The sequence below is a fragment of the Leptodactylus fuscus genome, chromosome 2, assembly GCF_031893055.1.
Source record: "Leptodactylus fuscus isolate aLepFus1 chromosome 2, aLepFus1.hap2, whole genome shotgun sequence".
Classification (NCBI taxonomy): Eukaryota; Metazoa; Chordata; class Amphibia; order Anura; family Leptodactylidae; genus Leptodactylus; species Leptodactylus fuscus.
This window is the reverse complement of record NC_134266.1, coordinates 254587951-254604064: the sequence shown is the minus strand read 5'-3', so window position 1 is coordinate 254604064 and position 16114 is coordinate 254587951. Positions and strand designations below refer to the sequence as shown.

The following is a 16114-nucleotide window of genomic DNA, read 5'->3' as shown; positions in this document are numbered from 1 at the left end:
CTTCCTGCAAAGGTCGCCCCGTCCGTACCTGTGTGAGGGCCCCGGGCTCCCCGGTCACCGCCTCCTCCAGGCTCCGTTACTCGGGCGGCTCTGGAGGATGTCGGCGCTGCTGCTGCTCCTACTGCTACTGCTGCTGCTGCTGTGTGGGCTGAGGCCGCGCAGTCTCCCTGGGGAGGAAGAAGAGGAGGAGAGAGGGAAGAGGAGACAGGAGGGAGGAGGAGGAGGAGGGCTGCACAATATGGCGGCTCATGGAGGGTCTGAGACAGGGGAGGGGAGGTCACACAGAGTGTGCCCATTATATTATCTGTAGAAAGATGGACGACCCTGCGCTGTAATAACAGCCCGGGCTCTATGGGCACATGTAATGGCGCGCACATCCTGACTGGAAAACAGGAGGAGGACACTTGTTGCTTGTGAGGAAAAGTGTAGAGTAAACCCTATATAAGCCTGCCATGTGGGATAATAACCCATAACATGGCCGCTATCGCCTCAGGATTTGGGGCTGAAGAGTATAATGCTATAAAAAAGTTATTAAATTATTCAGCTGTAGGTGAACGATGGGCGACAACTAATATGGGCGACAACTAATATGGCCGCCAGTACTATGCGTTGCCGATAACGTAATGGGTTTTATCATTCGGGATCTGACAAAACAAAGTAGTTGGTAGAAAAATTTACGAGATATTTTGTTGTTAAAGAGTTAAAGCCAGGGATGGCGGTCATACGTATCCAATATTGCGCAGTAGGGTGGTTAATGTGTCCTTATGGGATCATGTAATATCACAACGGGGTTACTTTATTTTATTTTTTTCAATAATTGTCTGTTGAATATGGTCCCGCTACTGGGAATGGAAGGGGTTATCCAGCTTGTAATATATAGCTTTAGGATAGATCAATAATAGATCTGCGGGGGTCCCACACCCGGGACCCCCACAGATCACCTGTACGGAGACAACCCGCCTCGTGGTAATATTGACATACACAAGCCGCACTCATGGCGGGTTTCACACCGGCGCCCGGTCTCTGCTTTGCAGGTTTCCGTCTTCTGTCCGAGAACTGGAGACGGTAACCTAGTTAGTTTAATAACCCATTGACTTGAATGGGTTTGCAAAGTGACCGCCCGTGAGCGTTTTGTGCCTCTCCGCGGCAAAACCGTTTTTTTTAACCGGATACAAAGTCGGACATGCAGGACTTTGCGTCCGGTTAAAAAAAACAGTTTCGCCATGGAGAGGTAGAAGACGCTCACAGGTGGACACTGACTGACGGATTTCCGTCTCCTGTCCAGTTTTTCAGGCAGAAGACGGAAACCCACGAAGCGGAGACCGGGCGCAGGTGTGAACCCACCCTCACTGTACAACGTGTAGCGCTGGATGTAGGGATTGCAGCACCGTCCCAGTGAAATCTATATAGTCTTGATAAGGTTGGGCTCACACAGGGATTTTTGGACTGGATTTTGATGCGGAATCTGCCTCAGAATACGGTCCAAAAAAACGCCTCACTTGGCTAGCGCGACTGTCGCAGCATTCCGAAAGTTGCAGCATTCCGAAAGTTGCAGCATTCCGCTCCGGATTAGACCCAAATGAATGGGCCTAGTCAGGAGGGAGTGCTGCGCCACAGACGTCCCCGGCTGATTCAGCTGTGGAATTCGTGGCAAGAAAGGGCAGCTCACTTTTTTTCCGCGAGTGGGAAGAAACCAGTCGCGGAAAAAGGAAGTGAACAGCTCTCATTGAAATCAATGAGAGGCGGTTTTTTAGCCGAATTCTGAAGCGGATTCCGCGTCAAAATCTGGCCGAAAAAACCCCGTGTGAACCCAGCCTAAAGATTATGACTGGCACAAGGCGCGTCTGAATTATCAAGACACTCCGGCCTCTTACTCAATAAGGTGCACATCCCTAGCAGTCTATACATGGCAGAAACTGCCTTAGGCTGAGTTCGCACAGGGTATTGAGGCCTCAAAATCCTGACCAAAAAGAAATCAATTGAAATCAATGGGAGCCGGTCAGTTCTTTTTTCCGGGAGCCGTTTGTTTCGGCGACATGCTCATTCTTCAGGTGGATTCCTCCTGACTAGGTCCATTTGTTTGGGTCTAATCTAGAGTGGAGTGTGCGACTGGATACCGGTGCACTGCAATGGCATCCAGTCGCAGCTACCCGTATTTTGGACCGGAACCTGAGGCGGCCTCCGCATCAGATTCCGGTCCAAAGTACCGCGTGTGAACTCAGCCTTAGATTTCCTATATAACTCATGCCAGTTTTTCTGGTGTGAGTTATGATAAATATATTGGACTGGTGTCCCCCGCCCACAATTAAGGTGCAGAGCTGGGAATGTTATATATCTTTGGCGCAAGAAAGGGCCCCCGTTTTAGTATGGTGTGGGAATGGGCCCTGGGGTCGGAGGGAGGGAGCGAGGGAATGGAGGAGCGGGTAGGGAAAAAAGTTGGGGGGCCAGGGGCGAGAGGAAGGGAAGTGGGCCGGAGAGGCGCAAGCTGGGGGTCTATGGGCGCACTGGTGTTCGACGGGCACACAAGGCAAAGACGGGGGGGGGCACTGCAGGAGGGGCACGCAGGGGATGAGGGGGCTGCGGACGAAGTCACGGGTATAGCTAGTGGGCCCATAATAATACATGGTATGTGTATGGAGTCATGAAAACACAGCTAGCAAACTGACAAAGCACATGGCCACGTACACAGAGCCTAACAGGTGCGAAGATAGGACACAAATGGTAAATTCCTCCCATTGAGTCCAATTTGTCACTTTGGAGCCCAAATGTAAAGGGGTTGTCTAATCAGTTGCCACCAAATTTTGGCTCTGATACACAACAAGGTCCATCATGACATTTATGGGTTAAGTCTGAAAGTAAAAGTAAAATTGCTTTGTGTAAAATCAGCATGGTGTAAATGATATGAGATTATAGGAAATAATCATTAGTCATGTTCTGGCACTGCGGTCTGACACAAGTGCCGAAGATTTCAGCTTATTTTTTTTCTCTTATCCAGCTCACACATATACCGCAGCGCTGTACAGAGATTGTCATCAGACGTTGGAGCTCACAAATCTAAACTCCATGTTAACCTATCAGTATGTTTCTGGAGTTTGGGAGAAAACTGGAGTACTCGGAGGGGGGGGGACCCCACTAACACGGGGAGAACATGCAAACCCCATGCAGAGGGCACCCATGACTGGTGGAGCCTAGGCACTGCACTAGAACAGCACTGAGCCGCCATGTTTCATCTGGATGACAAAACCCACCAGATAGTAAAACCACATGCGGTTTATTAGATGTGGGCTTGATGCAGTTTTTAGATGTATCTAAACCACACTGTATGAATACACCCCAAGACTTTATTCCCACGACACAAAAATAGCTTATTCACATACCTGTTGTTTTGACGACATTTATTTGATGGCCATGCGGCCCACATGGGCTGTCCAAATGGATTTGCATCCAAATGATGGTTGTTAAATATGGGTCAGGTCGAAAAACAACACCCCATTGAAAACAGATGACATAACTGAGACATGGACTTGGAACTGGTGTGGACTGATACGCCCATTCTTCACGGCCACTAGTGTAAATACAGCCTATGAGAACAACGTGGTTCCAACACCTGGCACCCACAACGATCAGCTGATATCTGTACAGGGTTGCAGCTGCAATAACGCATCCTGGCTACTACATGGTATACAGAGCCGTCCACGTCTATCTAAATATACTGTGCAGAAATCAGCTGATCAGTGGGGGTGCTGGGTGACAAGATACCCATCAATCTGATATTGATGGTTTATCCTAAGGATAGGCTATAAGTCACGGATAACCCCATCACCTCTCCTGACATGTCTGTAAATAACCGCATTTCCCATGACCTCAATGAGGCGTCTCCCTACACAGTCTGATACTGTAATGGACACATCGAGGGGGGTGGGAACATCTTCAGAAACCATGTGCAAGTTTAGGGGGCATTCACATGGAGTAAAGTGGCGCTGATTCTGGCACGAAGAGGCTAAGTTCACACGGGGTGGCAGATTTTGGCACTGCGAGTGTTGCAGGGAGCCGCATCACTCTTGGATCAAAACCCGCCTGCCACGACTGTCGCGGCCTCCCCCTCCTGAGTCGGCTCAAATGAATGGACCAACTTCAGAGGTTGCTGCCACCAGGTGGACACACCGCGGAATCCACCTCAAGAACAGGCAGCCCGCTACTTTTTTCGCCGCTCACGGAAAAAAGTAGCCTGGCGGTCTCCATAGACCTCCATTGTGAGGGGGCGGATTATGACGTGGATTATGCGCCGTAATCCGCCCCCTCTGTGCCCATGTGAACGGGCGCTAACTTGCATAAGAATCAGCGCTGATAAACAGACTCCCATTGACTTCAATATATTACACACGGAAAATGGAACCTATTGAAGTCAATGGGAATCTGTCTTTCAGCGCTGATTCTTTCGCGAGTTATCGTGCCAGAATCAGCGCAACTTTACTCCGTGGGAATGCACCCTTACAATTTGTCATAGCAAACTTGCAACAATCACAGTGTGAATACACCCCAAGCATCTGTTTCATACACAAGCAGAACGTCCCCTTCAGTTAGGAGACGACTAGAACATGTGATCTGTGTGCCACATTCTGCGACCTACAAACATCTGACCTGTGTAGTATAAGTGACCCGACCTCCTGAATATCATCGGTCTGACGTGTCAACTCATATTACGTATTCCGCTCTATAAACAAGACCTGTCATCTGTGATGTGTCGGGGGTCCTGCAACCACAAAACTGTGTTGTCATATTTCCTGAGGTGAGAGACTCGGACCCCCTCCCCCCATGTCAGTGCTACACTGTGACGTGTCAAGTTGACAAGGTCGAATTCTTACATGCACTTTTGGTTAACTAAGCTACACTGAGTAAGGATATATTTGGCGTCACTCACTCAAAAAAAAAAAGTATACTATATAGATCCAGTGAGTCTTCATTTCACATTTCTGTCATACATGATGGATCCCCTGCGGTTTTTATGGTGCGGAAACTGCAGCAAGTTATGAGGTTTTCAAAAAATTCATTGCACGCTGCAGATTCTTATGCAAAACGTGGATTTCACCTTTGCAATGCAGAGGGTGAAATTAATGGTGTATCCAAATTATAACGTAGCACAAATTCTGCATGTAAGGCACGGTTCACTTCTGCATTTGGATTTCCATGGCGGGGGGTCCGCATGGAAACCTAATCTGCATTAAAAAGCAATTACTTTACGAAACTTGTGGACCCCATATACTATAATGAGGTCAGCGTGGTTTCCACTCGTATTCTGCGTGAAAATTGTGGAGAGAAAAGTGCTGCTTGCAGCAGGTGGCGCTTACTTGGCTCTGGCCTCACCCTGTCACTTGTAACACACCTTGAGCTAATTTTTGGGTGTTGCATTGTTGAAGTAGAGGCTAACTATGTCTCGCCTATATGCTGTCCTAACCCTTACCAGCCTGGTTTGACGTGGATAAAGCAGGTGCTGCCTCATACTAAGCCTCCAGCGGCAGCGCCACCTAATGGATCCACGTTATAGCAGGCAGCACCTGATGTTCTCATGCAGAATTTTTAATTTTATAGAAGCTACAAAATAGATGAGATTAAGCAAACCCAAACGGATACTGACCTGCGATTTATATCTATAACATGATGAATTATACTTTCACACTGGATTTTACGCTGTATAGGGTGATAGCAATGCCAAATTCATAGCAATTACACTACAAGAACAGTACGGCTTGATGTGAATCTTACCCAGTTACACTGCACACTCTCCGAGGCTGAATCTACACTATATACATACTAGCTGGTACCCGCGACTTGGTCTGCGGTGATTGTAGCAGTGGGTATATACAGGCGTGGGTAAGGTTTTCGTACTGTGTATAAGGTATGGGATATGAAATGTAAGTTTGTATCTTGTTTTTACTGTAATTCAGAGAATACGTGAGACTTTTGTGTTGAAGTTAATTTGTATTTGAGCTGCTATACGGTGTTGGTATAAACTGTACATAGTGACTTTGGGACAGAGGGATTTGAAGTGAATAGACCTCGATATACGACATTGTATGCTTTGTTATTTTCTGCCAGTAGTGTGTTGACATTTTTTTGTTTTTAAAAGTTGCCATATTCTGACAGCAGTCAATTTGTTATTTGTCTGTGTCGGGGGATGTGTTTCTTTGCGGGGCCGGGTGTAGTTTGTAGTTGTTGCATTTTCGGGAAATGTTATTGGTTTGATCATTTTTGATTGATATTTGTATGATAATGAAAATAGTGAAAAAACAGCGGTTTTGGACTTTTCAGTATGTTTGCCGCTACGGCGTTAAGCGTCATGGCAAAATATTTGTATAGCTTTGTAGAGCGGGCGATTTTGGACGCGGGGATACCTAACATGTATGTGTTTCACAGTATTTAACTACTTTTATATGTGTTCTAGGGAAAGGGGGCTGATTTGAATTTGTAATACTTTTTATTTTGTATTTTTTTTTTTTTTGTTTTTGCATTTATTAGACCGCCTAGGGGTACTGACATGGGTGGGTGGTGTCGCGGATTGTCAGAGCGGTGGGGGTCGGGAAACATGGCTGCTCCGGAGCGTTAAAGAGAGCCTCCTGGTGTATCGTTAAGGTGAGGGGCAAAGTGGTAAAGTATATGTATATGAGATTGTGTGGGGTTAGGGGCGAGGCTGCAGAGGGCAATATGAATTTTGTGGCTTGCTATGGTCCAAAGTGTGTGAGATTGCAGAGATGGTGGTGTGAGTTTGGGTTTTGTGGGGGTCCTGGCACAAACGTATGTGCGCTATTGTGACGAAAAGTAGCCTATTGCGCAATCGGGTGTATTAACTATGTTTGTGGAAACTTTCAGCCAAATCGGTGGAGCGGGTTTTGCGTGATTGAGGAACAAACATCCAAACACACAAACCCACAAACTCACTATTAATAGGATACAATTCTGCATAACTGCAGCAAAAAGCCTGCAGAGGAAAGTAGGATGGCTGAGCTCCACCTAGATGATAGTGCACATCAGCAGACGTGGCTCCTGTGGCACCACTTCTACTATTCTGCCGATTTCCACTCTTTCTTCCCTTCTGTGCATCCCTGACTTTGTCCTTTCACTTGTAGCCTTCTCTTTCTTCAAAGTTTTTGCTTATTGGTTGATTTAATACTTACCTATTATACTCATGACTGTAATCATGATTGCATCTTGACTCTGCTGTGACAGAGTATTGTCTTGTTTCCCCCATATCCCCTTCCTGCCCCTCTCTTTATTCCTGCTGCCCTCTTTTTGGCAGTCCCTCTCTGAGCCAATGTGTAGTGCAGGTTTGGATGAACACATGTTACTTTACATGCAGCAGATCTCACTGGCAGAGGTGAGTAATGGGATGGATGAATCCTTATGTGTGACCCGGATTCCTGCATTTGCTTAACCTAAGAAGCAGTCTGAACATTGTATAAGAGTAGAATGTGCGACATTCCTTGAGTATCAGTGCAGTATAAAGGGGCACCTTATTTTAAAAAAAGGAGAAGAAGGACATATCAAAATCTAAATTAGATTATCTAGCTCTTTCGCTGCTCTACTGGTTCCATCAAAGTTGGAATTTTTTTCTCTAGCCCCCACCATTCCTGAGCTGTTAGTTTTGGTGCCTGATATGCTATTTATACTGTCAGGAGGGCGGTGTCAGGCAGGAGCAGACAAGTGGTGTGATTCTGAGCTCTGACACTAGCTGCCTCTGATTGCAGCTTTGAATTACACCCCCTTTCCTGATCCTACTTGACAGTACAGAGACTAAATAGCCTATCAGGCACCAAAACTACCAACACTTATTGCTTGGGAAGGGTGGGGGCTAGAGAAAAAAATGTCAGCTATTCCTAGTGGCAACCTGTATAGTTCCTTTGCCTGTATAACTATATCCAGCCTGCACCATCAGGCTTTTATATGGTCACAAAACTCCTCTGTGCCATCTCCTATTCGTATCATTTACACTACATTGTCCCATATGTGATGACACAGTAGCGTGCCATTTGGAGATACTTTTATATGCACGCCCTTCCCTCCACTACTTCCCCTGCTCCCTGGTCTTGCTCTCTGTCTCATTGACTTTTGTAACATCTGGAGATGATTCTGTGAATCTACAACCATTTAAGCACTTCCTGTCACTTCTTGTTTAGATTACATTGCTTGTCTTATAGAAAGCCGGACTCTGCTATCTGACTTTGTAAGGAATTTGCTTCCTTGGAGAAAGCTACTAGTGTTACTTCTGAGGTCTCTGCAGCGGATGAGATCCAGAACTGATTTTACCCACTAAATGTGAAGTGATATGAAAGGCCTATTAGTCTTATGCAGTGTGTGCGAGGATCCCTTGCATATATATATATATATATATATATATATATATATATATATATATATATATATATATATACATATCTCAATGGTGCGGACCCAACCAGAGACAGTGACACAATGTCTGGTGCAAACAGGTTTATTTGGAAAAAAAAAAAAACAGCAAAACAAATAAATCTTCACTTCAGGTACAGAATAAGCAAAATAAAATACAGCCTTAACTTCAGGCAAAAACATCAAAGAAAACCCTGCTCGGCTGAGCACTAACTAAACAGTAAAAAGCTAACTATACGTGTGGCTTACTACCAACCAAGCGAACAAGCAAAATAGCAAATTCCGATCTCACTAAACTCTCAGTATTTCAGGACAGACCGAGGCGCTTCCTCCCGCTCCCAGGATCTGCCCTGAAGTGCAGGCTCTGCAGCCTTTTACGGCCCAGTAATGAGCCTATGACCTACACCTTGGCTGAGGCGTACACAAGACCTGCCCTGGACCACACATAGGTCAGAAACCTGGGAGAGATATACTGGGACTCCAGTACTCTTTCTGTCACCTTCTCACAATATATACATATATACAGAATTTTGGAAATAGTGCTGTCTGCAGATTATAAGCGCCTAGATTTTCTCAAAGATTAGAGGAGAGCAGCACCTGTGCTCAGAAGTTAAACAATCAGTATTGTCAATTGACGCTTTTTAAAGGGGTCATTCCGAATTTTTATGTCAACCTGATTCCAAGAGCGGGGGTGCAGTTCCCCTGTCCTGATGGAGTAGGAGGCTTCGCATGTCCCTCCTTTTATTCTCTATAGGAGCCCTGGAGAAAACTGAGCTCTGTACTCTACTATCTCTGGCATACACATAGAGAGTGATTGGATCGCAGGTGGCATGCTTGGCTTGGTGCTGTATTAGGATGGTTGGAACCAGACCCACGTTCTTGGGAACTTACAGCAAAGAGACGAAGCAGAACTTTTGGCTTTGTGCCATGGGTTTCCATGCCGTTTAGCCTCAGGTACAATGGTGGGACCCTCACGCCTTGGGTTCTGTGGCTGCATCGGCCTTAGTATCTATGGAAAAACTGAACAGGACACTTTTTTTCCAGCATGCTCAATAAAGAAGCATCTGTCACTGGCTCACATTAAAAAAGGAGAGGTAGATTATGGTCTCAGAATTAGCTCGAAATCCCTCCTTGTGAACCTAACCTAACAGGTGTAGGACTCTGGTGTTGCATTGTGTTTTGCAGCAGACATAAAGTGACTTTTTGTGTGCATGGTGTGGAAGCGTCGGGTTGTTTTCTCTCACATCTAGGACTGCTATGCACTATAATATTTTGCAGAATATGTCAATATTTTGCATCAACTACAATGTAATCTGCAGCAGAGACTCCGAACCTTGCGTTTGAAGCAAAGGTGAATCTAGTGTAAGGAGGCAACGTACACAGAAGGCTTGCATACACTATCTCCAGTCTGATGCCTACAAAGAACAATAAAATTCACAGCTCTTGAGGTTTAGAGCTCCTTCTAACCAGTCCCTTTAAATGGCATATGGTACCAAGATGTCTTGCACCTCAGTAAGTAGCTACATGTGTAGGTACAGAGCCTCTTTCTTCTCCAGACCTGCCGCTCCCTTGGCATCCAAACAGATATCTGTGTTCTTGGCCTAGTTCCCATCCGTGTTATCCTAGTTTGTGCAGATCTTGCCAGTTTCTCATCCTTGCCTTGCTTTGTCTATTTGCTCGGTTGTAGGTCCTTCTTTTCCTGCTTTCTGTACTTTGCTACAGTGACCTCATATGACTTCAGATTTTTTTTGTATTTGGCATCTTTTCATTTACTCTGGGAATCCTCCCGATTATTTAGAATAAGACGAAAGAAGGAAAAAAGATGAAACAAAACTGGTAACTGGATATACAGACAGGAATGGAATGGCCCTCTAGCAGATTGTCAGTAATTTTGACATAATGGGCCCCAGTTCTGGCAATAGACAATTTAAGGGGTTGTGCTGTTATGGACACTTAACCCCTATCTACAGGACAGGGGACAAATGTCTGACGATTGAAGACCCCATCATTGAAGTCCCCCAGTGTTCAGAAGGATGGGGGACCAGGAAGGCCTTAGGGAGACTTTCCCTCCCTAGTCTTCCTGGTTATCACCGCAGTCCTGCTGCAGTCCTGGGTTCGAATCCCGCCAAGGACAACATCTACAATGAGTTTGTATGTTATTTTCAAGTTTGCCTGGGTTTCCCCCAGGTACTCGGGTTTCCTCCCTCAATCCAAAGACATACTGATAGTGAATGTAGATTGTGAGCCCTATTTATGTCTATAAAGCGCTGCGGAATATGATAGTGCTATACAAGTAGGCATAAAATAAAAATAAAAAAATCACTAGGTGACCCAGCAATTGAACAGTTATCTACTATAAGTGTACATAATAGCACAACCCCTTTGAATGTGATGTTCTGTATAGATGCGGGATATGTTCTCTGGAGGGACCAAAGAATCCATTTCCCACTGAGTCAAGACTGATACAGTAAGTATATTTGGAGAATAGAGATGTACAAAAAAGTGACCATGGGACCCCTCAGCAAAACTTGGATTGGGATAATACACACAATGATATCACAGTATAGAGATAATACACACAGTGATGTCACAGGACAGGGATAATACACACAGTGATGTCACAGGACAGGGATAATACACACAGTGATGTCACAGTACAGGGATAATACACAGTGATGTCACAGTACAGGGATAATACACACAGTGATGTCACAGTACAGGGATAATACACACAGTGATGTCACAGTACAGGGATAATACACACAGTGATGTCACAGTACAGGGATAATACACACAGTGATGTCACAGTACAGAGATAATACACACAGTGATGTCACAGTACAGAGATAATACACACAGTGATGTCACAGTACAGGGATGTCACAGTACAGGGATGATACACACAGTGATGTCACAGTACAGAGATAATACACACAGTGATGTCACAGTACAGGGATAATACACACAGTGATGTCACAGGACAGGGATAATACACACAGTGATGTCACAGTACAGGGATAATACACAGTGATGTCACAGTACAGGGATAATACACACAGTGATGTCACAGTACAGGGATAATACACACAGTGATGTCACAGTACAGGGATAATACACATAGTGATGTCACAGTACAGGGATAATACACACAGTGATGTCACAGTACAGAGATAATACACACAGTGATGTCACAGTACAGGGATGTCACAGTACAGGGATGATACACACAGTGATGTCACAGGACAGGGATAATACACACAGTGATGTCACAGTACAGGGATAATACACACAGTGATGTCACAGTACAGGGATAATACACACAGTGATGTCACAGTACAGGGATAATACACACAGTGATGTCACAGTACAGGGATAATACACACAGTGATGTCACAGTACAGGGATAATACACACAGTGATGTCACAGTACAGGGATAATACAGACAGGGATGTCACAGTACAGGGATGATACACACAGTGATGTCACAGTGCAGAGATAATACACACAGTGATGTTACAGTACAAGGATAATACACACAGTGATGTCACAGTACAGGGATAATACACACAGTGATGTCACAGTACAAGGATAATACACACAGTGATGTCACAGTACAAGGATAATGCACACAGTGATGTCACAGTACAGAGATGATACACACAGTGATGTCACAGTGCAGGGATAATATACACAGTGATGTCACAGTACAGGGATAATATACACAGTGATGTCACAGTACAGGGATAATACACACAGTGATGTCACAGTACAGGGATAATACACACAGTGATGTCACAGTACAGAGATAATACACACAGTGATGTCACAGTACAGGGATAATACACACAGTGATGTCACAGTACAGGGATAATACACACAGTGATGTCACAGTACAGGGATAATACACACAGTGATGTCACAGTACAGGGATAATACACACAGTGATGTCACAGTACAGGGATAATACACATAGTGATGTCACAGTACAGGGATAATACACACAGTGATGTCACAGTACAGAGATAATACACACAGTGATGTCACAGTACAGGGATAATACACACAGTGATGTCACAGTACAGGGATAATACACACAGTGATGTCACAGTACAGGGATAATACACACAGTGATGTCACAGTACAGGGATAATACACATAGTGATGTCACAGTACAGGGATAATACACACAGTGATGTCACAGTACAGAGATAATACACACAGTGATGTCACAGTACAGGGATAATACACACATCACAGTTTGAGGGTTTTTCTTCTCTGATGTTGCAGCACAGCAATTATACAGTGATGCCACCATGTATCTGTGTTTGAAAAAATATATACAAAATGTCGCATGTAGGTGTAAAGCACACATAATGTCACACCGATAATGCAGTAAACTGAAGGCACATGAATAATGCAAAATGTAATGCTACAAAGTATAATGCATGGCTTTGTATTCAGTGTTTAGCCTCTTTTCATTGTCATCTATAACTGCACCTTATGGGCCCTCTTACGCTGGGTTCACACTAGCGTTCAGCAGTCCGTTCTGTGGTTTCCGTCTGATGCATGCAGAAGATGGAAACCTGTCAGACCGGGTCCGGCCGTGAGCGCCGGTGAGCGTTTTATGCTCTCCGCCGCGAAACCGTTTTTTATAAATCGGACACAGAGTACTGCATGTCCGACACTGTGTCCGGATTAAAAAAGCCAGTTTCGCGGTGGAGAGCATAAAACGCTCACCGCGTTAACTGATGGCCATCAGTTACAGTCCGTTATTTTCCGTCCATTTATTTTCTGCACATGCTCAGAAAGAATAAACAGCAAAAAGAAAAAAACGGACAGTATATAAAAAACGGACACTAGCTGATGCTAAGGGCTCGTTCACATCTGCGCCCGGTCTCCATTCTGCAGGTTTCTGTTTCCTGCACAAAACAGAGGCAGGATACGGAAACCTGCAGGACTCTGTCTGGCCGTGAGCGGCGGTGAGCGTTTTATGCTCTCCGCCACAAAACTGTTTTTTTTTTAATCCGGACACAGAGTCGGACATGCAGTACACTGTGTCCGGATTAAAAAAACCCGGTTTCGTGGCGGAGAGCATAAAACGCTCACCGCCGCTCACAGCCGGACCCGGTCTGTGGTTTCCGTCTTCTTGCATGCATCAGTTAGTGTCAGTTAATGTCCATTAATGGTAGTGTGAACGCCCCCTTAGGCCCCTGCTAACCTGGTAATTAGAGGAGCCGATCCTGTTGGAGAACTGGCCAACAATTCTGCAGTTGATGTTGTAATACCATGTGCATGTATGAGGGTATCCCTACAAAGGTGTTTTATCTACAGTATATGTACTGCAGATATTGGTAGAGACTAAATATTTTTCGTGTAGTGCTTCAGTAGAGCTGCTTTAACCATAGGGCAAATGATGCATCCACACCAGGTTTTATGGTAGTTGGGGGCAAAACAATGGTACCACACTCTCCTTAAATATTGGGGTGCAATGAGGCATCGTCTAGATATACTGCTGATACTATATGAAATTTTGATGTACATTGGTGGATACAGTATATGTGCATTAAACTATGGTATTTGGGGGGCCTCTTTAGCTGACCCGGATCAAGCAGAACCATCCCACATTTTGGGTATTGTCATGTCGTCCAGGTCAGCAGGTAGAGATTTCAACTCTGTGTCCTTAGGATTATCTATAGAGGTGTTATCTTCTATTGTAATTCTGTCTGTGTTGTCAATAGACTGCTGAAAAGAAGTCCTCTACAGAATTGTCAAGTGTCAGTGTCTTATTAGGATGAGTGACCACTGAAAAATTTCTGGATATAATTTTCTTATTTTTTTAAAGAGGACCTTTCACCACTTTTGGGCACATGCAGTGTTATATACTGCTGGAAAGCTGACAGTGCGCTGATTTCAGCGCACTGTCGGCTTTCCCGATCTGTGCCCGGTGTAAAGAGCTTACGGTGCCGGTACCGTAGTGCTCTATGGTCAGAAGGGCGTTTCTGACAGTTAGCCAGAGACGTCCTTCTGCCTCGCGGCGCCTATCGCGCTGTGCTGTGGAGCCGGGAGGAACGCCCCCTCCCTCTGCTCACAGCGCTCGTCCATAGACGAGTATTATCAGGAGCGGGAGGGGGCGTTCCTCCCCGCTCCACAGCACAGCGCGATTGGCGCCGCGAGGCAGAAGGACGTCTCTGGCTAACTGTCAGAAACGCCCTTCTGACCATAGAGCACTACGGTACCGGCACCGTAAGCTCTTTACACCGGGCACAGATCGGGAAAGCCGACAGTGCGCTGAAATCAGCGCACTGTCAGCTTTCCAGCAGTATATAACACTGCATGTGCCCAAAAGTGGTGAAAGGTCCTCTTTAAATATAGATACTGATATGAAAAATGTAAAAACAAATGATTGAAAATTCCAAGCTGAAGAACTGCATGGGGAATCTGCTAACTAACTAACTGCTAACTAATGTCTGTAACTTGTCAGAATAATGATGGGGTATTCTGTGCTTGACAAGAAGGAATTAAAAGCAAGCACATATGATGATATTATATGTGTAATGTAAACTGTGTCAAAATCCAGTCCCCCATAGTACAGTGTGTTTACGTGTCTGTATAGAAAGCTACACCAAGACAAGCTACATATGTTATAGGGATGTGTGACTGTAAGCACAGCCCGGACATTGGCAGAAATTCATGATCCCTCCTTCAGAAGTCTATCCTTGCGCCAAATCCATTCCCCATTCTGCACCTTGTTTGCCCTATTCTGGAGGCAGCAGCTCAACATATTTATTATAACTGATGCCGATTCCTGACTGGTGTAGATATCCATCCTCGCACACAGTTGTTTGCCTGACTTAGGGTATGCTCACACGGCGGAATTTGCCTTCCACATGAGAACATTACACGCGGCGGGATGCTGGTGCAGTGCACCGGCATCCCGTCACGACATTCCACTCCAGATTAAGGCCAAATGAATGGGAGCCTTGCGCTGCGGATGCCGCGGCTGATTCAGCTGGGGAATCCACGGCAAAAAACATCATCTCGCTTCTTTTTTCCACCACTAACTAGCAGAAAAAAGAAGCGAGCGACTCCCAGTGAAGTCAATGGGAGCCGGATCCAGCATCAGATTTTGAGGCGGATTGCGCGCCAAAATACGCTTCCAAAAAACTCTGTGTGAACGAGCCCTTCGGAAGAGGTGGAAGCCTCTTCATGACCCAGGCGTACCTTGCACATTTCAGACCTGCCGTACAAAACGCCTGTCATAATAAATATGCCCCAGTAATAAAAAGTTCTGAAGCGTTTGCATATACTTTGTGTATCTGTCCATAATGAGACACATCACCTCTTCTGGCCTACATCTAGATCACAAGTCCGGAGGTTCACCAGTCCCAAAAAGTAGCTTAGCAGGCAGATTAGTGAAGCGAATGGAGAGAGATGAAAATAAGCAGCCACTGTCTGCACCCACGAGACAAGGGTGTGGGTCCAAATACAAAATCTGTAATGGGGTTCCTAGCTCTCCTGAGCCATTTAGAATAGTGGTATACCTCTGGGGCCCCTTCAGAGTCAGGGGCCCGAATGCAACTGCCACCACTGCAGTACCTACCACTATGCCTCTGAGTCCAACACCTGGGACCCTTACAGATCAGCTGCTCAGAACGGTGCTTGGGTGCAGAAGACAGTGACTTCATGTTCATCGGTCACATGGCCTGTTTGAAG

At 45.5% G+C, this 16114-nt stretch overlaps 1 protein-coding gene across 1 annotated transcript in view; it reads right to left on the bottom strand.

Moving 5' to 3' along the window:
* RDX (radixin) overlaps nt 1-236 on the bottom strand; it is a 64607-nt gene extending 64371 nt beyond the window's left edge. The window contains exon 1 of the mRNA XM_075266064.1: nt 29-236. The gene's annotated coding sequence lies outside the window, so the exon portion shown is untranslated. The remainder of the gene's footprint in view (nt 1-28) is intronic.
* Nucleotides 237-16114: the final 15878 nt, after the last annotated feature.